Source organism: Archocentrus centrarchus, chromosome 9, assembly GCF_007364275.1.
Source record: "Archocentrus centrarchus isolate MPI-CPG fArcCen1 chromosome 9, fArcCen1, whole genome shotgun sequence".
NCBI classification, from domain to species: domain Eukaryota; kingdom Metazoa; phylum Chordata; class Actinopteri; order Cichliformes; family Cichlidae; genus Archocentrus; species Archocentrus centrarchus.
The window spans coordinates 998,115-1,023,690 of NC_044354.1; the positions used below are offsets into that span (position 1 = coordinate 998,115).

Genomic DNA, 25,576 nt, shown 5'->3' on the forward strand with positions numbered 1-25,576 from the left:
GGAAACTCTATCAGTCAACACCCAGCCCCACTGCTTCCCTCAGCCATTCTAGTTTCCTCTCTCACACACAGACTCTCATCATGCACAAACACAAATAAACCAGATGTGGAAGTCTGGAGACCCAGAAGGCTGCAAACCTTAGCGTAATTGCAAGGATGATATCTTCCCAGGAGGCTAAAGAGGAAGTACTTACATTGTCAGGCCGTGAGGGTATCAAAGAAGCCGACACGCACACACCCTCACTGGGTGTTCATAGACAGCAGCTGGCCTGACCCACGTCCAGCTATTGTTTCCTGGTATGATACTGGAGCCATGTCAGATAGGAAAGCCTATTGTACTTTTATAAACGGCTCACAGTGAAGGGCAGGTATCAGGCAAATATTACTGCTGGATTAGATTTCAAACTTCAGGTTGCTTGTTTAGGTTGTGATTACTATAATACACAGTATAATTAAGCAGTTATTCATTGATTAGCTTTCAAACTATTCATTGTATAGATAAATTAAATGAGTGGTGCCGAGTGTGCACAACTGTTCTGATAATAAACAAAACTGTGGGCCACATGGACAGCTGCAAGTATTGCACTGGTCAGTGCTTCATATTCATCAAGTCTAAAAGCTTTTGTTGGTCCACCACTGCTTTTTATTCCTTCTCAGACGTGAAGACATCCTTTCTCTGGCTCTGATATATTTGGCTCCGTGTTATAAAGTGTTCCCATTATTTTTTATGCCACTTCCTTGTATCAGAAAAATATTGCAATATAAAGATTTACTTGATTAATTATTCATTGGCAACACATAAAGGACTGCAGAGTTTTGTTGACTTTGTTATGACGTCCTATCTGTGTGTACCAGTGATGTGTGTGTCTGGGGGTGTAAGGATAGTAAGACTGTGCTAGTCTATAAACCTTTTTCCAGTCCCAAAGAGACATGGTGCCAGAGGTGCTGAAGAACTTAATAGATCCCACCAGGAGCAGCAACCCCGGACTAATAGTAAAAGCTAGAAATGAAGTGAAAACAGCAGAATACATAATTGCCAAACAAGCTCAGGGTGATTTACTGATTAATGACACTTTTCTTAAAATATAAAATCTGCCTAGCACTGCTGTTTTCCTTCATGTGTCCTGGAGCAGGAAATGAGGCTGAATACTTTCAGAATTGTGCTATGAAAGAAGGTTGCATACAGCTTCGCTGCACACAGTAGCTTTTAGCATTTTTCATCTGGTTCAGATTCAGCTTTATTGTTATATCACTCATTTACAAAAGTAAAAAGTGGGTGAAAAACTTTTTGTCGCAGAGCTCCAGATTAGAAGATCATGATAAAAGAAACACAATAAGACGCCATTTTAGATATTTGCAAATAATAAAATATAAGAGCATCTGTCTGGTAATAGAATGATAGTAAAAGGACCTGATGATGCTGGGGCTCACACAGAATTTCTTCAGGTGCTGGCGGTTGTACAGGAGCTGTTGGGCCTTCCTCACCACGTTATTGGTGTGTGTGCACCATTTGAGGTGCTCTGTGATGGTCACGTTGAGGAACTTAAACTCGCTGACCGGCTCAACTGCCATTCTGTTGATGTAAATGTGGGCGTGCTCTCTCCTTGTCCACCTGAAATCCATGATCAGCTCCTCGGTCCTGTTGACACTGAGGGGAAGGTTGTTATCCTGACACTGTTGTCAGATTTCTGATCTCATCTCTGTATGCAGAGTCGTCATCACCCACGATCATGCCCGTCACAGTCATGACATCTCCGTATTTAATGATGACATTCTGTATGTGAATTGCCAATGATCTAGTGAAGGAGTCTGCAGTCAAGTTCTCCAGAGTCCTGCTAATGACTTCTATATTTGACTCAGGTGTGTTGAAGCAGAGACACATCTAAAACCTGCAGGACACCGGGCCACGAGGCCTGAATTTGAGAACCACTGCATTAAACCAAGGATACTGGTTGGGATAGGTTTGGACTAGCTTTTTTTTGAACAATGTCATTAATGCGCTCAGTTATGCAACTGGAAACTTACTGTGAGCGTATCAAAACCACTCCCAATTCATGTGATGGAACCAGACTTACAGCTCAGGGATGAGCTGTTCTGTCCAGATCCGGACTTCCCTCTTTTTAAATGGCTGCTGTTTCAGTCTCTGTCTGTGGGCGGGCAGTAGCTGGATGGATTCCAGAGTTTCCAAAGGGAGGGTGGAGTAGGGCGTTGTGACCACCTTAGAAGGTGGTGTAGCAGTGGTCCAGCATCCTACTTTGTGTGTTGTCTGTGATGTGCTGGTAAAATTGTTCTATTAATGGATCACATAAAGAGTGCAATGAAATTTGTGGCAATAAGATGGTAGCATTGGTGGTAGTGTTACAGCTATTGTTGCAAGAACTGCCTGACTGTCATTAAAACTAAGTCTGTGAGCATAAAATTAAATCATAAAAACACTGATAATGTATTATTTGTTTAAAATAGTTTTTAAGCAAAGAACTCAAACATGGCTTGTTTGTTTTTTCAGATTTAAATTGTTACTTAGGGGGGAAAAAAATAGGAATTTAAAGGTGCCATATACTAAATCCAGATCCGCTGAATGCTGCTCTGGAGCATGAGCATCTCAGACCAAAATATGTGCCCATGTCAGCCACACCTTCCCCTCCCTTCACGTTTCATTTACAACTTTACTGTTTGAAAATGAAACCAAGAGTGAGAAACAAAAAATTCAGCCACCACTCTTAGCCTTCACTGGCCTTTTCAACTACACTGAGTAGCTTTCACAAGCTATGAGGAGACCCCCCCCCCCCCCCCCCCCCCCCCCCCCCCCCCCCCCCCCCCCCCCCCCCCCCCCCCCCCCCCCCCCCCGCCCACCCCCATTGTAATGAGAATCTGACTGCTATTTTGTTGCACTCTGTTACACTATGTGTGTTTGTATACTGTGAAACTGAGAACAGATCTGACAGAGCTGAAAAGAAATGAGTGGACATCATTTTTGTGACTATCATAACAAAGAGTCAATTCTGGCAAGTAGGGCAAATTAGGAGTGACAATTTTGCTGGTGCGGCCAAAAAACTTCCATATAGAAATGATCTTCGTGTTAGCATGCATTGGCACAATGGTGTGTACCACATGTTAGGACTTTTGCAATGAATCTCCTCCCTCGGATGGCTGAGGACATTGCATTTAAACTTAGCTCTGACGTTCGGGCCCGGGGGGGATTAAAGTGCAGAAACTTGTGAGCGTTGAAGAAATGCAGAGTGTGCTCCTGGTCCCATTCCTGATCTGACCCAACTTGTTGAGCCTTGAAAACTGTGAGACACATCATAAAATTCTGACTTGGAGCATTTTCTTGTAGCAGTAGTTGTAGCTGGATCACCGTTCCATGCTCCGTTTAAGTGCAACATTAATAGTTATGGAAGGTTTTATTTTTTTAATGGAAGTTATGGAAGTTTTTGATTGCACTTTGTAATTGACCATCTTTAACAGATGCACACAGAGCCATCTTCACCATGGCGTTAACAAACATGCAAATCACTGACTTGCATTAAGCAACTTTCCTGTAACGTTGGTGCTACCTTTAAGTTATTTGTATGGGTAAAATCTCATCTCCATGGGGAAGATATCACGTTTATTTCACCCCCCATTTTTTTTTTTTTTGAGTGTGAGTAAAAGAGGCTTGGATGAATCAGTAAAGATCTAAAAGAGGAAGGGGGGGAGGCTAAGTTCTGAGCCTGAATTAATTCCCAGACTAATTGCAGGCAGACTTTACAGGGGATAAAAGCTGAAATCCTAAAGCTTAAAGCCCGTGGGTCCTCTCCCACTCTGTGTAAACTCCAGTGATGATGTACATAATTTATACTGTCAGTGTATATTTGAGAAAAGAAGAAGAGGAAAAAGCAAAACGCACGGGAAATGACTCAGTGGCCTAGATGCATGTTTCCTTTTTGGGGTTTCCTCTGCTTAATTTCCTCCCTCCATCTTTCTCTTTCATTTTAATTTATCGTTCGTTCTTCTCTTAAAAGGCTGAGCAGAGAGAAAAAAGGTTATAGTTTAGGCTTCTCCTGATGTGCTCTATCTATTGAGACATAATACCTTTGACTCAGATTATCAATCAGGGAAGTCACATGTTCAAGGAGTGTCAAACCAGATTCTCATTAACATTAAATTAAAACGGTTGGGGCACTGTGCCATGTGAGCGTCGATGAACAAGCAAAATGTTTTGTTTCTCTCTGGAACAACATTCAGCCTTTGACACACATCTCTTATGCCCCCCCCATATTTTTTTTCTTTTTTTTTTGTCTTTTCACGGTCAAATGGCTGTGATACTCGAGCGCTTGCAGGACAGCTTCATTCAGTCTATTATAAAGCTGACAGCTTTGGGAGTCCTACCCATAAATGTATAACTGTGAATCACAACATCCCGTGAAGCCTCGGCAAAAGACTGCATGACATCATTGCTTTCCCTCCAAGAACACGGCCTTCAAGAAAGTCAGAAAGGGTGTCTCATCCATCCCACATAGAGGTCTTAAATGGAGTCGTTCACTGAGCTGTGAGATTTAGAGTAGACTCGTGTTCATCGCTTTGACTTTGTCTGGAGAACAGGCGGTGTTGCTCTGACTTCAACAAACCTTGCTCGGCAGATTAAGAAAAGAAGGCCACTGAAAAGATTAAGATACTTCTCCAGGCAAGAAATCTGAATCTCTGTTCTCGGTCTCTTGCACCAGATTACAGAATTCGGGGAAATCTGATTTACTCGTCCTGGTGGAGGGAGACGCACACATGCAGAGGCGGTCGTATTTTTAGTTCCAACGATGGCGCTGGAGCACCAGTCATTCCCAGCTAATGGCAGCTCAACCTGCCTGTTAAATTTTACTCCCATTAAAATTTCATTATGAACAAAACTCAGCAAGTAGTGACTACGTGTCCTACTCAATGAAATGACTTCTCTTTTGCGCTGCTTTCACCATAGAGCATGCAGTAGGCCTCTATTAATCTTTCTGCTGCTCTTGATTGGAAAATCCTGTTGGGCTTTAGAGTAGCACTTCACTCAACTCAGCCCTCCATTCATACATGTACACACACACACACATACACACACACACACACACACACTTGGAGCTGAAACTAGATCAGCTGGTGTGTACTTCCACAAGTTGAAATCCCCGTTTGTGTGTGTTTGTGCACCTTCCTCATTGACTATATTTTTATGTAGTGATTGAATGCATTCCTCTTGTGTGGCTGTATACATGTACCAAATATAATTTCCAAATATAGGAACTTCCAAAAACTAACTGGCCAAAACGCCAAGACTGAGGCTTCACATTGTGGAGTCTGTTGGATGATGTCACGGTGCTGTGCCTGTGGTCCAGACCCGTCACCCACTGGAAGCTCGCTGATGTGTTTTTATTGACATTTTGTGCCCTTTTTGTATTTTAATATTTTCTTTCTTACATTTAAATTCATGCATGTTGCATGGCATCTTTGGAAAGCAGAATGGGGCTACAGCGGTTTGATGATTCACTCTGTGGAATCAGGCGTCTGACCACTTGTTACTGTGGTGTCAGGGACATACCGAGGACTCTTTGAGCAGTAGTCTTCTCTAACACACCCATGCTTGAGTCTGAAGAACTGAAAATTGATATAGGACCTGTAGCTTCAGTAGTGAGTACAATTCTTAAGTTATCAATACTTGATGTCAAAAAGCTCTATTTATATTATTCATTTTGGTGCTATTGGTGCCTCCTGAGTCAACTGGACTTCTACCGTGTCTTTGTGCCTTTTGGAGCATTTTTAATAGAATTATGTAACAATACAGTTCATCCAAGAAGCCTGTGCTTCTTTTGTTGTGTAAAATTCTGGTATTTTATTACTGTTATTTAGCACTAATAATAGACGTGTACCTGTGCATTATACCCATATGGTTTGCAGGCTTGCTGTGTTTGCTAGCGTTAGGATATTGCCTTATTTCCAAATATAGGAACTTCCAAAAACTAACTGGTCAAAACGCCAAGACTGAGGCTTCAAATTGTGGAGTCTGCTGGATGATGTCACGGTTGCTGTGTCTGTGGTCCCGACCCGTCTCCCACTGGAAGCTCACTGATGTGTTTTTATTGACATTTTGTGACTATTTCTTCCAAATCCCACTGAGCATGCATGTGTCACAGGATGATTGCACTTTGTGATGATTTATTGTGTTTCTGTACTGCAGAAGACAAATTACGTATTGTGTTTTAACCTTAGCAGTGCTACAAAGTGCTTTAGAGGTTTCTCACTCAGACACATGGAAGGTACTGGTCCGCCATTAGGAGCAACTTGGGGTTCAGGGATCCCCTGGCATGCAGAAGAGCTGGGTATCAAATAATTAGTGGACAATCCACTCTACCACCTGAGTCACAGCTATCCACAGCTGTTGTGTGTTTGTGTGCAACTGAAGAATATTTTTTCAACCACAATGAAAATCAATACAGCTGGAAATTGATAGTGTCATAAACAGTCCCATGTTATTGCCTAGTCAATATGGCCTATGCAGTCACCCAGTCCCAGCTGAGCTTGGGTAGATGTGGCCAGTGGCAGTGGACGTTACACACACACACACACACTAACCTTCATAAAGACATTTACACTTAATTTCCCTTTTTTCTGTCAATCAACCACAGGGATTTTTCCCTCCTAAATGAGAGAAGTAAAAATACAATTCAAAGTAAATTTCCTACTTCTTTTATCTAAACTACATGAACACCAGAAATGGGTTTAAAATGAATTTATGTGCAATTCCCAGAGTATTTGTGATGTAAATTTGGAACTCATGTAAATTAGAAACTGCGGGTCATCTCATTTCTTTTGGTGTGGAAAAATGGTGGGAAAATATCACCATACTGTGTGCCACGATTTGCCTTTCACTCACCCATTATGACGGCCAGATTATTGGTGTATAATTAATTAACATTATTACAGTGAATTTCCTACACATTGTGCTCTGAGAGAATAATTTTCCCTGCTCGTGTGACTACAGTATTTTTGGTTAAGCATTCAAATGCAGGAGAAATGGCCCAGCACAGAGAAAAGAGTCTGAAAGTTGAACTATTACATGTTTTTGTTTCGTTTTTCCAAGGCAGATGTTCATGATTGTGTGTTTGTCTGTCTGTGTGTAGGAGCAAAATTTCACTATAAAGCCAAATCTTATTAAACTTGGTAGAGAGAGACGGAGGATGTGCAAAAGAAGTCATTTCATTATATGTGACGTATAATGACCATAAAGCTATTCTATTCTAAAACACAAAACAGAAACAGTTCAGTTTTGGATCAGAGCCAGTATAGGATGCACCTGCAGGGTCTCCTTCTAATCTTATGGTTGTGTTTGTTTTTTTGCTTGCACTCGTCTGAGGAGACTCAAAACTGTAAAAACCAAAGTTTGTGCACGTGGAAAGACTCCATTTAGTTTTCCTGTGAGTATCTACAAAGTAACATTTTTACATTTTGAAATTTAGTTAAGTTACTAAAAATGTTGTAGCATCTGTTTCCGTATAGTAAATTTCACATGCTTGTGGCTTACTCTACTTTAAATCTGAATTTTCCAAGCAGAGTAATGGTGGATATAACTGGAGGGAAGACACTGATACCTTAATACAAAACAGAAGGTTGCCAGGGTTAGGGAGCAATGTCTGTGCTTGTTTAAAGTTGAAAGCAGGCGTCATGCACCTGAGCTTACGTAGACAGATTCTGACAGATACTCTGAACTTGGTGACCCTGGGTCAGCTTTATGGATTAAATTAGGCTTTTGTGTGGGCCAGTGATCACAGATTACACCCCGTTAATGCTCTGATTGACTGGTCTCTAGTCAGCCCTGTCATTAACCTCTATAACACGGGCCCATTAGCTAGCTGGACTACCACCTGAGCAGGCCATAGCAAATTTGAAGATGGAGCAAAATGTTCAGAGTGTGGTGAAGTGGTTCTTGTGTGTTTCTGTGCAAATCAATGATCTCGAACTTTTGGAAGAATTGGATAATGTGTCGACGTGAGTTTACTACGAGCTCTAATCGATGTTGGTATCGTCTAATTGAGCGGGAGGTTATTTGGGATCCAGAAACCCGTTGAACATGTAAGGAGAAAAAAACCATGAAACGATCTGGATTTAAGACCTGAAGTCTTCTGCTGTTTGTAAATCAGTCAAACATGTCTCAGTGAAGAAAAAGAACTTAAATCTTCTCAGTATATCTGCAACAACAGAGAGGCTGACATGAGGGGGTTTTTTTTCTCCTGTTTTGTGTGAATTTCCGTCCCTTTCTTCCCAGTGGGCCATTGTTAGTCCACGCTCTTTGGAGCTACACAGTGAACTGTTTTCTGATCTGATGCCACCAGCAGGATGAGATCATCTGTCTGCGCCTTGACCTCTGTGGTCATGGTGACATGTGGTTGCTGTTATGGAGCACGCTCTGAACAATTATGGCTGTGGCTGAAAGAAGGCTCCATGTTAAAGTCCAGAGCTTTGACCCACTGGTCCACTGTTTTGGTTTTGTTTTGTTCCCCTCAGGAGATCAGCTTCCTACAGAAATATAAATGCTTCTGAGTCGAGTCAGACATCTTCTCACTTCACATAATTACTGAATGAATTCACAGAACATACTGCCTGTGATAAGTGTCAGAGTAAAACAGCTTCAAATGATAAAGGCCAGTAATCTGCTAATGGTGATTTTGTGCAGAACCTGCTTTGGACTGTGAACTACAGCTGTTGTTTATTATCTGTTCATGGACATCCTGACGTTTCACAGCAGGAAAAGCACAGGTGTAACTAATTATATCAGTCACAACTTTGTTGACTTCACTTTTAAAGGATGCTGTCATTTTAATGCATCTGTGCTTTGTTTGTTTTAGAAACGTCCCTTAAAGGCAGTGGTGTTTTTAAAGGTGTTTTTAGAGGAGTTTTTGTGATATTAAGTGCCCGTTAAAAAGGGAAGAAATCTTTTTCACTTTATGAATTGATAGCTGTACCTTTTTGGTCTGAAGTTACAGATTTGTTGAACTGATCGTGCTTTGTAGACATTCGTAACGGGATCAGTGCTTCGTTTGAAGGGGCCCAAAAATACTGTGGAAAAAAAAAATGCAGTTTTAACAAAGTCAAATAAGGATGCAGTTACTTTCACTTCAGCAGTTACTTCACTCAGAGTAAGACATTATCATGAGCTTTAGAAACTGAGGCTTCTTTTATCTTCTCTTTATGGCTGCTGTGCAGCTTTCTCTCATTTTAATCAGAAGACACATTATTAGCACATAATATGACCTCTGCATGTACACATAGAGGAAAATGTGCTTTCACTGACTCATACTGTACATGCTCTTACTGACACACAGCCCAAAGCCAACGTACAATTTTTGTCTAAGCCATAAGAGAGAGAAGATCTAGGTTAGTGTGAGCCCTGGGGGTGATTCAAATGTTATTTTATGTTTGTATTTTTATTTATTTATTAATATCACATTCTCCTGGGGACAGTAAGTCATTGCTGCTAAGGTGCACGCAGTCTCTGCAAACCGCTTCAGATTAATTGAATGGTTTTTGGATATAATTTGCATAAATCCAACATGTGCATGTTGGTGTGTGTTCAATGAGTCAGCTTAGAGGAGGAGGCGCTGGTGGAGTCGTGCTTTTAAAATAATGAACTGGTTCTCTGCGGGGCCTACGAGGGTTTTCAAAAAATAGAGTTTGACCAAAATGATTGCCCAGGAGAAACGCGATTACATAAACATGGAGCTCCCACATTTAGACATGTTTTAACTGCAGGCACGTCACAGGAGATAAAAGATCCACCAGAAAGCTGTCATGACGCAGCTGAAAGGGCTCTGAAGATACGCCGGGGCGTAACTGTTTCTGGGTATGATTCAAAAGGTTTTTAATGCAGGTATCAGCTTAGGTAAGTTAAGTTTTAATATATTTCTGTGTTAATACTGAATCTTAAGAATTAAAGAAATAGTTAAAATTTTAGAGGCTGTGCTTTATTAAACGCCTACATCAATATTAAATATTAAGATTTTTACTCCACAAAATATAAAAATCAAACGCCGTCTTCGTTCTCTGTCACTGTCTTTATGTGAGGATGTGTTTCCATCAAAGTGGAATAAAGATGTTTGATGTCAGCGTTCAGGAAACTTGCTGCCTCGTGCTGTGTTGGCCTTGTTGACCACATGCTTCCCATGTGGAGTAAATTAAAACCTGCATTTAAACTTTAGTAACTAAAGAGGAAGGTGCTATTTGTGCTATGGCAGTCTCCCTGCTCGCTGCTTTAAAGCAGTGTGAGGTCATCAGATGTCCTGGTTTACACTTCATCATAAAATAATTGCATGGAAATATTTGATGTTGGATGCTCAGACAAAGTGAGTGTGCTGGATTGCTGCATGCTATAAAGCAGTCAAAGGTATTGACTGATGATGATGATGATGAACTGGCCCAAACCAGCACAAATATAAAATATGAAAACCACCTGGGTGTAAAATTTTTACAAGGCTGTTACATTATAGGAGCGGTCAGAGTACCCTCTAATTTCATATTGCCCTGAATGTCATGTTATAGGTCTCTGCACTTATAGAAATGTATATACTACCCGATATATATATTTTCAGACACCTTTGGAATATTAGTATTAGAATAAACTGTAAATGTCCAGCTTGTCATGGATGCATTATTGTTCAATAAGTTTTTATTACCATATTAATATAAAGTTTCCTCTTCTGATTTGAAGGAAAACTTAGCTGTTTATCACTAGATTACATATGCAAATATTTCGCAGTATAACATAGTGATTGTTTAAAAGTATCAAGATGATGCTGTCGGGTCTCAGAGCAGGTAAAAATGGTTACATTTAGAAAAATGTTTTATTCGGTTGAGAATTCAAAATAAAGAAAAATGTCTGAAACGTGTTTTTTAGAACAGCTTTTGTGATTATTTCACTTATTTGACACAAACTGTAGGATTTTCAGTTTGACTCTGGTTTGCTTTGTTTCTTTCATTACAATGTTACCACTTTCCATATATTTTTGAAAGGGAGGGGGGGGACTATATAAAGTCCCAATTAAATTGATCTGTTCTTCTTTTTTCATTAATTCAACTGCATCAATGGGCTGCCCACCAACCCGGCAACACGTCCACAGGTACTTTATAGGGACATGCAGCTCATATACAGCTGTGGTCAGAAGTTTACACACTCCTCATGAATGTTGTGGTAATTTTGGTCTTTTAATGATTTCTTTGAACTGCTTTTTTTCTTGTTCTTTTCTAACGTTTAACCAAATATTATTAGTGAGGGTTTAAGTATATATTTGAACCTATAGGTATAATTTTCACCCTATATGTATAATTATGTGTGGCTCAGAGATTATCCAAAATATATTCGAACTTGTGCACCCAATTCTTGATTATTATTTTTTTAATTTTTTTAATTTTTATTTTCTTTTATTTGTTTGGCCTTTATTGGATAGTTTTCAGTGGTGGGAGACATGTAGCAAAGGGCCACAGATTGGACACAAACCCGGGCCCCCTGCACCACAGCCATGTGGCAAACATGGTTGCCTGCTCACCCACGGAGCCACCCTGGTGCCCAGTTCTTGATTTTTAAATATGTATGCTGTAATTAAATATGTATGCTGTACACCCTGGAAAAGTTCAAAGAAGTCATTAAAAGCCCAAAGTTGCCACACCGTTCATGCCTGTGATGAGTGAATGTAAACCTCTGCCTGTCACGGACACAGGTACTGATGCATCATGTCTTTGTGGAACCTTTGCGGTGACAGACCAACACTAACCAGAGCCAAGTATGTGTGTTATAACAAAAACATGAATATCAGATTTTCAGATGTGAAATGGCCCTTTATAGTATATATCACTATGTATTATTAGTATTAGTATATATCACTTGATGTGTTGACAGTTGTTTTACTGTAGTAAGGTGCTGGTGTAGTGGACTGCAGAAGTGGAACAGCATCCCGTTACCTGTTTTGGATAAATCGAAGTTGTTCTGTAGTTGGTGTAATTTCTTCTCCTGCTCTCTATCCCATTATTTTGGTGTGTGTGTTTGTAACCTGTTGATCCTTACAAGACCCTGCCAGGGGTAGCCATGGACACCCCCCCTGCTCCTCACCTCTTACTTTCTCTTATGTGCAGAATTGGCTGTGAGGGACTGTTGAATAATTTAACAGCCCGGTGACACTGCACTTAGTGTGTTTGCTTGTTTCATTCAGTGTGTGTGTGTGTGTGTGTGTGTTTGTATTTATTTAGGGAGGAAGGGTTTGGAAAAAGACTGTGTGTGTGTGTGTGTGTGTGTGTGTGTGTGTGTGTGTGTGTGTGTGTGTGTGTGTGTGTGAGTGTGTGTGAGAGAGACTGTGAGTTTGGAAAAAACAAGACAGTAGACCACACACACTATTGACAGGGTTGGAAAAAAATGTTCAGCTGAAAATGCAGGAGCACAGATAGTTGCCAGAGAGGATGAATGGCTTTAATGAGAAAACTCCAGGCTTTGCTCTAGAGGGACGGACGCACAGAGCGACCCCTCTGTATTCATGGGATTTCTGTGAAAAAGCTTTCACACTGAATGAAGGATGGTCTTTGTGCAGCAGAATGAGTGTGACCAGTGCTGTGCGTATGTTTGTGTGCCTGCATATGTGTGAGTATCTGTAACTTTCATTGCTTTTTTTTCAGACAAGTGCACCTGTGTCCAGTGTACAAGGTATGCCGGTGATGCCTTAATTGAGGGCTTTTTCAGATGCCACACAGGTCGCCTATTTCATGTCCTCAGTACAAATGAAAAGCACTCGTCTCGACTCTGTATATGGGGCACTTTAGCTGCTGTGAAATTTGCTCCAAATTGGGAGAAAATACTTTTGTAGCTTCTTGGATGGAAAGTGTTTCAAGGCAACTGAAAATAATCTCCTCTGAACTTCTAAGTCTTGGAAAGAGCACTTTGAATGTGAGCCTTGTATATGACTTATGTTAGATTATCTGTGTGATTTTTGATTTTGCTGGCATTATCTTTCAGTGTTTTCTCACAATTGATGATCCTCAGGGTGCTGGGATGGATTGATGCAGTTTTTCCAGTGCAAACAATCAGGAAGAATTACTTTATTTTTAGCAACAACAATATTAACCACAACAGTATCATGGCCTTTTTATAAAGGTCACATATCTGCAAGCTGCACAAAAATGTGTGTTTGGCTTTCAGCTTACTTTTTCTTTCTGGTACTTATCACCAAACTGAAATTAAACAGTTTTTAATTCAACTTACATGGCATTAAATGCAAAATGAAAATGTTTTTATTATTCATTCATTTATTTTGTAAATCAATTAATTATTTGGGCTTCATGATACAATTTATTGAAGTTTTAAAGTGTTTAGGCCTCTCTGAGTCTACGAGGCCTAAAGCCAAAGATATAAAAGGCCTCCAAAGCGCTGTGTGTGCATGTATGTTGGATGTGTGAGTGATAGAACCAGAACCACAAATACCTTATGAACGCTTGGTTTAATATTTCATAGCTGCCATTATGCACAAACCCTACATATGGGCACGTGTTGGGGATGGGGGGTGTGTGTAAACAGGACATTTCTCTCTCTCTCTTTGTTGTAATCACTCTGTTTGATTTTGAGCTCTGGGTTATTGTCTTACATCATTAGGTCGTGGACTGCTGCCCTGACATTTGTATTTTTTTTTGGATTCAAAGTTTCCTCAGTGATTGGAAACAATGATACTGGCTCCATTATGTTTCACAGCTGGAATAAAGTTTGATGTTGTGGCTTTTTCCTGTAAATAGTTTAAAATATCTGACTATTGAATATCATAAAGAAGTGCTGTGGAACATCTAGCTGATCATTTTTGGAGCATACTTTAAGGAGTTTCTTCATCTTTAAGACCATTTTTATTTAGCGTTTGGGGCAGTTATAAAGACTTGTGCAGATGTTTTCCTGCAGTCTTGTTTTTCCTTATGTGAGTAGGAAAAACAAGACTGCGAGTGAGTAAACTGTCAATCTTAGAGTAAGTTGAGCAGCGCCCAGTGCTGTAGAAACACCACTGAGCCTTTTCTAGCTTCATGCATCCTTAAAATGCTTCCTAAGTTCTTTGCATGCAGCCTTTGCATGCTTTTTTGTACAGAGCGGTGATTTATTGAAATGCAGTTCCAGAGTTTTTTGTGTTTTGGATGTGGAAGACTTTCGGGCAATTTATTTTTTCCATCTAGAGACTGAAAAAAAAATCAAAAAACATCCTGCTGATAAAGCTACTGATTACATTTTGTTGCCCCTGCCGTGGTTTAAGTCATGATTGTAGGCGCACTAGCTCATCCCTAATCTGCACTTCATCCCCAGAGTGCTCGAGAGCGAGATGGAAATGTAGAGGTCCATCAAGTAATCTGTGCCGAGTTCACATCGTCAGCCGTCCGCAGCACAAGTGAAGTAGCCACTGCCAGGTTCTGAGCTGCTGTTGCTTTAAGGCAGCGAGAGGAAATCACTTCAAATAAACTAACGTAGTAAGAATAGGCCCAGTGTTTAGGTCGGTGGATGGGGCCACTTATTTGTCTAGTATTGTCCCTCAACTCTACCAACACCCACATTTATGTTGCATTAGGCTTAAAACTAATCTGAGAAGGTGTTGTGTGTGTGTGTGGTGTGTGTGTGTGTGTGGTGTGTGTGTGGTGTGTGTGTGTGTGTGTGTGTGTGTGTTTGTATGCATGCATGTCTCAGTAGTGTCACTAAGCTCTTGAGATGAAGCTGCCCTGAAGTCTCCAAATCCTGCTTTACAGCATAAAGTAATGTATGTGTGGTGTGGGTGTGTGTGTGTTGTGTGTGTGTATTCTTCACTGTGTGAAAATGAGTCACTGCTTTAAAATCCACACCATGCTGCCCTGGCAGGATAATCAGAACATATGTTTAGTTTCTTTCTATCTCACTGGATTAGTTTATTTCATCCGGAAGAATTTTTCGTGTTGTTGAAATAGCCTCGTGTTTGGTTGGCTCAGCTTTATTTAAAGCAGTGTGTCACTATGGGATGTGATTTTTAAAGCACACCTACCTCCAAAATGACTCATCAAAAACGCACCTCAGTCATCGTCAGCCGCAACGGGAGTCATCGATTACATTTGTGAGCTTTGAGTCTCGGTATCGGTATATTTACTCGACAAAGCACATAATCAAATTAGAACAAGTCCAACATGTTTTTAATGTGCACACAATGTGAAGCTGTTCACATTCAAAGCTTATTAATACAACTGAGTGCCACAATACACTGATTACACAAAGTTCCCACAAAAGGAAGTGATGTCATTGCGCATACCTGGTGCAATCAGTTTCATAACATTTATTGGAGCTGCTGGGTGTTGGCACACGGAAAAACTGAAACCACAGAGGGGCTAAACTTGGCCAAAGTGCATGTTTGACACCGTGTCTCACATCCAGCTCGATGTATTGTTTGGCCGATCCCCTCGAAAGCTATTTTATTGGATTGTTTCACCCCAAACCAGAAATGCAGTAACGGGCAGTTGAAGTGGTTTTCTTGTCCAAGTTGAGCCTTGGAAACTGACAACTCGTGACTCAGGATTTCTGATTCATATCACAGTGCGTGTCCATAACGGGAGGAGTGGAAAAACAAGAGGTGGATTCAGGATTTGATCTGTAGGCAATAAACTAATTGTATGTGTATCAAAAATGTTAATACAGTATTATTGGCAGTGCTGTGTTGTCAGAGCATACATTCCCTGACCTCAATCCTATGGGCCTCGGAGGAAGTAATAATTTGATTAGTATTTCAACTAATGATGATGTTTGTGCACAGTGATGTGCAGATAAGAGCCTTAAAATCAGAAACTTGTGGAATGGGTCGTCACTGTCTTTAACTTATTTTTTTCTGCAAATCCATCCATTTTCTTCCACTTATGGAGCCTCTCCCAGCTGTCACAGGGCGAGAGGCAGGGCACACCTGTTCAGGCCGCCAGCCTGTCGCAGGGCTGACCACAGAGAGACAGACGACCATCACACTCACAATTCACACCTATGGGCACTTTAGAGCGAGCAGGTAACCTAACCAGACTGACTGCATGTCTTTGGACTGTGGGAGGAAACCGAGGAGAACCCACATGAAGACGGGGAGAACATGCAGACTCCACACAGAAAGGCCCGGGTCGAGATGGATTCAAACCAGGACCTTCTAGCTGTGAGGCAACAGTGCTAACCACCGGCTGCCCCATTTCTAAACTTTTTTTTTTTTTTTTTTTAAACTGTTACTTTTAAGACATGACCACATCCTCTGCGCCTCGGTCTCAGCGATTTTTCTCCGGCTTTTTCTTTGTTGAAGCACGTTTCATCGTGTCATGCCGCAGCTGGCCCCCTGACCTTTATAGCCTACTCTTTTCCTCCAACGCAACAACTCACACGCATGCCACACCCATTGAATGCTCTGCAGCATTTGGTTAGCATTGCAGCATTGTGCCTCTAAACCACCAGGCCACTCGACACCCCACATGACTTCTTTCCTCTTGCTTCATTCACATCAAATGTGCACAGATACAGCAGATGTAAATTGGCTAATGAAACAAAATGTAAGAAAGAAACAATAAAGACTAGATTATGTTCCCTAGTGACAGCATAATTTATCTAATGCACTCATTCTGTTCTTCCTTTTTCTATGTTTGTAAAATCATGTCTTTACAGTCTGCATATTTTGTGTGGATTAATCCTTAATCCATTAACTAATTACTCAGTTCACAGAAAATTAATCAGCAATTTAATTTGATAAAAGATTGTTACAGTAATAATTTGACATTTTGTAAATGTCATGTCACACATTTAACTGAACCAGATCTTATTTGACTGATTTGAAACTACAAATGTTCAAAAGTCTTTATGTAAGCCACACAATGCAGCACGCGAACAATGCTGCCTTTATGTTCACATCAGTCCATCAAATAACACCGACCTCTTCGAGATGGAGCTGAATAAAAGACACAAATAAACCCGTGCTGTTGTACTTACTCTCACTCCATAGACTGTGCATCCTGTTTCTTTTCATTGTTGCTTGGTCATAAATGCCAGGCAGGGTGGAGTGAGCGAGGAGGAGGAGGAGAAGTGCAGCCACAACTTTCCCAGAGGCTCATGCAAGCGTCAGTTGTGTTATAAATCATTCAGGGACACTCAGAAGGGGCACAATACATTTTTATCCCTCTTCTCTCATCTCTGAATCCCCTCTCCCTGTTTTATTATTGAATGTGGTTCCTTTGAGCGCCCAATCTGCCGCTCGGCGCCATCGAAAAGCGAGAGGGCGAAGTTGTGGGGGTTAACCAATAAGACGCAGAGAGACGGGTAAAAATGGCTGTAATGTGGGAGGCGGAGGAGATGAGAAAAGGACTCATTCCAGTTTGATTCCACACAGGAATTGCTCAAAGAAAAGGTCACAGTGTCACTGGTGTCCTAAATAAGCAGATCTACTGTAATTCTTGATTGTCAGAGACAATAGCTGATTTTTAGTGTGTGCCAGTCTCAAAATGATGATGTACGTAGTCGAGGGTCGGGTGGTATTCACTGGGAGTGTTGTGGCTGCTGCACCACCTGCTCATCGGAACGAAATTCAGGCCAGTAGCTGACAGCACTCCGCTGTCAGAACAGCTCTCTCAGATTTGATGTGTATGTGTGGATGGACTGTATGTGTAATACTGTGTGCATGTGGGTGAAAACAAAATATTGTACTTGCTTGTGGGTGTGCTCGCAAAGGCTTGTGTCCATAAGCATTGTGTGCAGTGTCCTTGAACTCGTGTTTCAAAGAAGATGCGTTCGGCTGCAAATGGGAGGCGCTCCCTTGTATGAAATGTGAGGACACCTAGCTGGAGATGCTGTCAGCCCAGCGTGGCCTGGCGTCAACCCCCGGCTCCCTGTGAAAATGGACAAGTGGGTGTAGAAAATCAGTTAACATGAACATGGTTTCTGTATCTTACTGTCATTCTGAATAAAAGCATACTGATGGTTTACCTTTATTCAGTATGACAGTAAGATACATGAAGATGGTGCCTGTATTTCATTGTCATACTGAATAAAGTTATACCAATGCAGCATTCTGAGGCAGTGTGTACAGTGCACACAGACTAGATTTCTTCTGAACTTTCTGTTTTTGTCATGGAAATTAAATTGCCGTCTTCCCGAAACCGAGAAGATAACCAACTGTCATTAAAGAGATTTCCACTGGCCGTGAGTCACTCTGCCATCTGCTGTTATCAGGAGGTGCAGTGCTGTTTGTTTCAGTCCCAGGGTGCACCTATGACTCGAGTGCAGTCACATCTTGGTATATTTCTAAGGTTTTGTAGCCACTTTTTATGCTGTTGACCTGCCGAATCAGTCGACACGCCTTAAACACACTTCAGGGATGATTAGTGAGCTGTGGTAGCGTACGCGCTGGCAGCACCTCACCTGTGGCTGTTGTGAAGAAATGTTCCCTGTGGTTCTACTGGTCGAGCATCACTTTCCTCCTCTGTTTTATGAACAACCCTTTGCGCTGTAAGTAAGGAACATGACATAAAATGTAGTCCAGATGGTTGTCGAGACTATGAAGTTTTGTGTTTGGTAATATCTCAGCAAAAAGGAATGGAAAACAACCCCCCCCCCCCCACCACCACCACCAGAAGTTACACTTTTCCTGCAGACTACACCAAAGTATTCACTTTCAGTGAGATTAATGATCTATTTAAAAAGATCAAAATGTTGGAACCAGTGAGTTGTGGCATTTCCTTTGTTCACCTTCAAATCCTCATAATGCACTCATTGATTCTGTTCTTTTTTTTGCTCTTTCAGTCTTCAGGAATGATATTTTTCCAGTCATGAGGGCACCTGAAAAAATGCAGCACCGGATTAAACTGAGAGGAGAGGGAAGACAGGCTAGTCTGACACACCTCTTAACACATTTCTACAGGTAGGTTATATATTTGGCTCTCTGAGGTTGTTTGATATATTGTTTTTGTGCATCATGATGATGTAACTTTGTATGAGCATTTTTTTTTTTTTTTTAATACACCAAAGTCATTTGTGTGCCAAAAATCCTTCATGTTGCGGTTAGACAGACGACACAGGGATCAGCCAAATGCAAACTGGGTCAATATTGAAAGCTTCTGTCCTACTGGCTCTCTCTGATGTGCCGAACAGCCGACCGCCTCGCCGTCCCTCTGATTTACATTTTTTCCTCAGGTCGCGTGTTTTCTGAATAGGAGTTGGGTTTGAGAGCATTTAATTTAAATTAAACCAAAAATGATTTGTTTATGTCAGACTTGCAGCTACATCGCTCTTGATTTCACGATAATCATTGTGGGTGTGTGATTGAGATGACTCAGATTAAACGCTACGGCTGAATGTGGTGGACAAGAATGGCCTTAAAAGCAACAGTTTGCTTTACTCTGTTATGTCATATCTGTGTTTAACTTTTCATAGAAAGTAGTTTGGTAAGGCACCTCTAAACTGTAGCGATTGAAGAACTTAGGTTCGTCTGTGGTTTGGAGTATTTTATGAATTAGGCAAAAATGCAAATCCTTCCATCAACTTGTCATCATCACACGGAGAGCCCACAGCCATCATTGGAATCAGTGAAAAGGAAGTGTGTGTGTGTGTGTGTGTGTGTGTACATTCTGTGCTGTGGGCAAGCTTGCTGCTGAGTCACACCCTGATCGGGGGAAAAAAGCTTGTGGGGATTGGGTGTGGTGGAGAGGAATGATTCTGGTTACAGAACGGCTCTCTAGGCGAGGATGAAGGCTTATTTGAAATGTCTCGACTTCCCCTCACTTTCAGTCTTGTGAGCTCGAGGGCAGAGAGCCGGTTAAGTTCACACTTTAGAGAGCCGCTTTAAAATCAGGTCCATAAGGCGAGTCACAAATGCTGCTTTAAAAGTAACCGGCAAACAGCGTCAAGGATGAAACTGGCTGAACTTTTGACTTCAGCTGCAAATGTTTCATGTCTTCATTCTCCTCGTAGGAAAACAGTGGCTCACATGATCCTGATTAAATGTGATGTTCTTTGTGTCTGGGCTTCATATGAGAATGAGAAGTCTCACCTGCTCAAAGAAATGTTTTTATTTATACAGTCGCACATCCAGCATACGTCCTTGCGAGTGTGGCTACCATTATGAAGAAGATGAATTAAATGTGAGGAGAGGCCAGCTGAAACAATAATCTAGGCCAGAAATTTGACTCCATCCCGGGTCGCTCTGTTCATCAAACCAACAGACTACTAATTTTGTAGGTTAATCCCATGTGTCACAATATCAGATGTTCTTTGCATGACTAACATGCCCAAAAGAATTTACTTTGTTGCTAGATCAGCTAGCAACAAAGTAAATTCTTCTAATTCTGCTACATTTTTTTTCAACACCCCGTTGTTTTCAGTACTCGTAAGTAGTAAATACTAGTAGCCAAATTATTTTAATTTGAAAAAATCACTTCCAGCCAATCTGACCTCAAGTACTGAAACTATACTAATGCTAAGGATGCTCCCTCAAAAACTCAGAGAAACAAATTATACCACCAAGAAACACACAAAGCTAGACACTGACATACAGAGTGATTAGTTCTTTCCCTTTAAACACAGATTGAGATACAGAGTGAGCTTAAACTGCAAGCTGCAACAACACTAATCACATCCGTGCACCAAGGAAATTACAGAAAGGTGACAGTGTGCTTGACGCATGTTTTGTCTGCTTGTTCCTGCTTTTTATAACATCATTGCTCAAGCTCAGGATAGGTCAAAATGACCCTCAGGCTGGTGCTACCGGGGGCCGTCCACCACTGCCTGTGAGTGCTTTAGGCTCATCAGGTCAGTATATATGCTGGATCTCCCTGAGTGGCCAGTCTGCAGTCTGAAGAGTTAACATTTGAATTAAGCTATTGTCCTCTTGAGGTTGTGCCACATGCACAGTCCCATCATAGATGGTCAGATGGTTCAGAGCTTTTTCTGATCCACTGATCAGAAACAGCGTTTTCACATTGTCTCTTTAAATTGGCTCGTCATCGCCATACAACCTGGCATTGTGCATTTAAGTAGGCTTTTATATTATTCATACAATAACAAGGTTGACCCATTTTGTGTAATGCAGGAGGCATGCACGCGCGTGCGCACACACACACGTGCACAAAAACGCAGTACCCTCTGAGGACCTTGTACTCCGGTGAGATGTGAGGCTCACACTACTTTACACACACATACACACCACTAAAGCTCCAAGCCTGCTTTCTATAATGTCATGATAGGATGTGAGAAAACTGGATTATTACGTAATTTCTATTCTTCCTCATATACACACCATCGCACTAATCTCGGCACACATTTGGTGGATTTGGCGCTTCTTTTTTTTTTTTTTCTCTCCCCATTTCTGATTAGAGCTGGTGATTTGAATTCCAGTAAGAATTCCCACAGTCTGTCTAATTCCTGTTCCTGTCTAAAGCTGGGAGGAGGGCCAGTAAGCTTCTAAACCCCCTGGCAATACACACACATATGGGCAATTGTGTGCTCTCGCTGATGTATTGGTGAAGATACATGCTTGTGTACAGCACCCTGCTCATTTGCGTGAAGTATAGATGAGCTTTGATGTAACTCGTGCAGGATACGATAGATTTATTACTTTTTGCACAGAAGAAACTCAATGTCTCTGTGAAAGGATGCTTTCATACATTTGTACTGTCCACAGTACTGTCACCTGACACCCCCCCCCCCCCCCCCCCTCTTTTCTGTCTCCTCTGTGTGCTACCCTGTTCATTTTCTGGCCCTGATCTTCCAGAGTCAGGTCTGTTTTTTAATTATGAGTATACATTCTGTTTTGAAAACATTTTAAATGCTAAATTTGAACAATATTGATGTGACTGACTTTCTGGAGCATTTTCATTGTATTGTATATGGTAAGAAATGGCATTGTTAATGCCCCATTTAAATACTTTACATCCTGCTGGTGCAGCACACGGTATGGAGCCGTATCTGTCAGCTTGACTTGGTCCTTCGTCGGCACATCAATTAGTTATAGCAACGCTAAGAGGGGGCCGGGGGGGGTGGATGTGTTTGTTTCTGCTTGTGTGTTTCTTATGTATGCATGACGTTAAACTGTGCTTGTGTTTGCACCTTTACAATGACTGGAGTCCCCTGTGTACCTTGTGTGGAGCTTGTCTTTAGAATAAATGTATTATTGATCTTTAGTATCAGATTTTCAGTACGGTGGTTGTTTGATCTTTTTTTCTTTTGGCAAATAAAATTTGCTCAAAGTGAGAGCGTGAGGAAAAGTCTCTCTAATAAAAACTACAAAACTTTACAAAAAAAATATTTACAATATTCTCACATTCACTGTAAACATATTTATGTAAAATTTTAAATATTGCTAATAGGGCAGCATGGTGGCGTGGTGGTTAGCACTGCTGCCTCACACTAATAAGGTCCTAGGTTTGATTCCACCTTGGCCAGGGTCTTTGCATGTTCTCCCCGTGTCTGCGTGGGTTCTCCGGGTACTCCGGTTTCCTCCCACAGTCCAGTGAGGTTAATTGGTGACTCTAAACTTGCCCATAGGTGTGGATGGTTGTCTGTCTGTCTGCCCTGTGACAGGCTGGTGACCTGTACAGTGTGTACCCTGCCTCTTGCCCTATGTCAGCTGTGATAGGCTCCAGGCCCTCCGCGACCCTGAACAGGATAAGCAGAAGAGAATGGATGGATGGATGGCAGCTATAGTTAATATCAGTAATATGTGATAAAAGTTTGTCAGTGTTAAAATCCCCCACCTGCCTGCTGAACATAAATATTAGAAGGAAATGACACGTTATGTTTTGGAGCTTTTGGGACAAAATGCTGCCAATTTTGTACACTTTGACTATCAAGACTTTTAGTGGAAAATCCTTTTAATTGCTCTTCAAAACATATTAAACCCTACAGTGAAGCTGTGTTTGCGTCCAAGTCCTCGTCAGATTAGCATAAATCGCTTAATCTCTTTTGCACATAATTTGTATTTATGATGTATAGTTTATTGAATATAGCAAATCCTGTAGCCTAATTACTCACCCACACCTCTCACACATCTCATTTACACACCAGGTGAACATTATTTCTGCACATACATACAAATTCACACCTACACACGTGTGTAGTGTCATCCTTTGGAAATGTGGAAGTGGATATGTTGTAAAAAATTTACACACATGGGCATTTAATCTGTGTAAGCCTAATCAGCTCTCTTAGAACAAAACAATGCCATTCAGAGATCCTCACCCCACACACACACACACACACACACACACACACACACACACACATACACACATACACACACACACACACACACACACACACACACACACACACACACACACACACTGTCCAAACCCTGGGCTTTGCTGGGCTAGTAACAGCTTTACCAAGCCCCCTGAGTTACAACCTGTTGTTGCCACATTGCATCACTTCACACATCTTAGGAGACGAGAGGAGGAGGAGGAGGAAGAATGGAAAAGAACGAGAGAAGGAGGTGTTCAGTCTCTGGAGTGATCACATGACTTCAGTGTACATTTGCTTTTTTCTCTTACAACCATCTATTGACTCTTTCCATCTTTGTGGTTCAGATGTGCTTTCAGAGCTTGGGTAAAGCTTGCTTACTCTCAGTAAGACTCTTATTTTGTTACCTTGTACCCAGTCATGAAAGCATCATAGCGATATTATGCATACGTGTATGCGCACTTGTACTTATGGGCGTCTTTTCAGTGGGAGAGGTGAGATGGAGGTTGTGTCAGGCTTTATTTCAGTAGTTGTTTGAGAGCTTAAGCAGGAGAGATGAGAGAAAGACGGGGCTGATGCAACCCGGAGACACACAGACAAACGTTAGTCACTAACACACATGGACACACACTGTTTCATATTGTAGGTCACTTGTTGGAAAACAGATGTGCACATAGTGGAAAAAACCAAATTAAATACTTACACAAGTGCACACACACACACATACAGAAGTAAGAATAAACATGCACATGCAGCCAAATGTAAGGCAGTGCATGGGTTTCTTTTAATGCCAAATTAACAGTATAAGACTGTTATATAAGTATAAGAAGTATAAGTGTGGTTGATCACCGTCAGATTTTTTTAAATTGTGGTTTTATGTTAGAATGGATATAGCATGCACAGTAATAAAACCGCAGAGCACTAATGTTTAATATAAAACCTGGAGGTCTGACAAAGTCCATCCATGAAGAGATCACAAAGCGCTCCGAGCAGTTTAACCAAGCCTCCACTGAACCAGTAGTAACCATGCACAGTGTAAGGTTGTGTGCATACACTGCTATACTGCACACACATCATTCATCGGTTAATACACTCTCATCACAGGCATGGGGAGGCCGTCTTAGGGCTCATGCTTCTGAGGAAAACCACCACATCCAATAGAAGCCTTTAAAGTAATGAGCTTGTAAGCCTGCATGTGTGATCTCTCACCTTATGTAAGCTGATAAACTGAAACCATGGCCGCTGTGTAAACCTGTGGCAGTTTACAAGCATGTTCTGGAGCATTCTTCGAAAGAAGCCAAGGCCAAAGGCCATGAAATGTATTTATTTAATTCAGGCTACAGCACAACGGGCTGAGGTGTTACTGCAGCTTTTTAAATGGCAGCAGGCTGTCACAGTGCTTGAGGGGACCTTTCATTGTGCTGAAGTTCATCAGAAGCAGCGTGTGTCTCATTGTGGTTTTCTTCATCGTAATAATAATAACACTGAGAGAGACTGTGGTCAGCCTCATTGTATATTTTTAGTTAGATTTTGGAGAATGAAGTTGAGAAATAGTTCCTTTTACTGTAAACCACTCCGTTTATTTCCTCCCATACTTTAAAAAATCTTAAACATATTTATGTATGTCTAAGCTCGTATCCTTTACTTTGAATCTGCTAGTGCTATCAGCCCGGTATATTTGCTGCTTATACAGAGCAGCAAAGGAAGCCCTGTCACACAAAATGAACAGAGTTTAAAGTACCAAAAAAAAACTATTATTGGGTTTTTTGGTACTGCATGTTGGATAAAATTAACACTTTCTTGTTTGGCTTTAAATGTCTGTTTCTGAAAAGAAAATCCAATAAGCAAAACATACACAAACCCTAGTGACACACATTTCTACCCATACTACCAAATCCAAAGACTGGCATCATTATGCATCTGGTGCAGGACTTTGCCTTTAAGACTAATATTTTTGGAGTGGATGCAATGGCTTAGATCCCTTTAAGAGCAGGGGATTAGGATGATGCTGATGCTTAGTGTCTTGGCCTGGGTGCCTGTGTGTCTTGCTGCCTCTGCCTGTATGTCAGTGTTCTCTGTGTGGGGCTGGCCTTTGGAGCCAGCTTTGCTTGCTGCATCTGGCTGATGTGCACACAGATTTCATGGTAGAAAGAAAAAGAGAGAGGGAGAGAGAGTGAGACACTGGTATCAGTGTGATTGCATGTATGCGTGTGAATGTGTGTTGCATGTTCAGCGAAGCTAACTGGAGCAGGGTGTCCAGGATGCATGCACGCTTGACGGCCCGGCTGCAGCCTTGTGATACAACAGTCAGCATTAGTGTGTGTATGTGTCTCTGCACACTGTATCCATGTGTGGAAAT

At 41.4% G+C, this 25,576-nt stretch overlaps 1 protein-coding gene across 2 annotated transcripts in view; it reads left to right on the forward strand.

Annotated features, from left to right (window-relative positions):
• Positions 1-25,576, forward strand: part of taok3a (TAO kinase 3a) — a 67,689-nt gene that overhangs the window by 7,955 nt on the left and 34,158 nt on the right. For both annotated transcript variants that reach the window (XM_030737235.1, XM_030737236.1), the window contains exon 2: positions 18,787-18,904. The gene's annotated coding sequence lies outside the window, so the exon portion shown is untranslated. The remainder of the gene's footprint in view (positions 1-18,786; positions 18,905-25,576) is intronic.